The sequence below is a fragment of the Aptenodytes forsteri genome, unplaced genomic scaffold (assembly GCF_000699145.1).
Source record: "Aptenodytes forsteri isolate BGI_AS27 unplaced genomic scaffold, ASM69914v1 Scaffold72, whole genome shotgun sequence".
Lineage (NCBI taxonomy): Eukaryota > Metazoa > Chordata > Aves > Sphenisciformes > Spheniscidae > Aptenodytes > Aptenodytes forsteri.
The window spans coordinates 1,573,180-1,573,412 of record NW_008796193.1 but is presented as its reverse complement, the minus strand read 5'-3'; positions in this window follow the sequence as shown (position 1 = coordinate 1,573,412).

The following is a 233-nucleotide window of genomic DNA, read 5'->3' as shown; positions in this document are numbered from 1 at the left end:
CACCGGCGGCCCCTCAACTTGGGGCAGGGGAGAGGCTGCTCTTTAATCCCGTCTCTCTGCTCTGGCATCCCGGCATCCCGCTGCCAACAGAGCTCCCCTTGTTTACCCAACTCAGAGGAATCGGTTTACAAGGCTCACAAATACCCTTTTCACCTTTCCCATCAGAAAACACCTCCCGAAACAATGAGGAAATTGGAAGCCGCCACCTGATCGCTCCCAAGGAACCTGCAGGG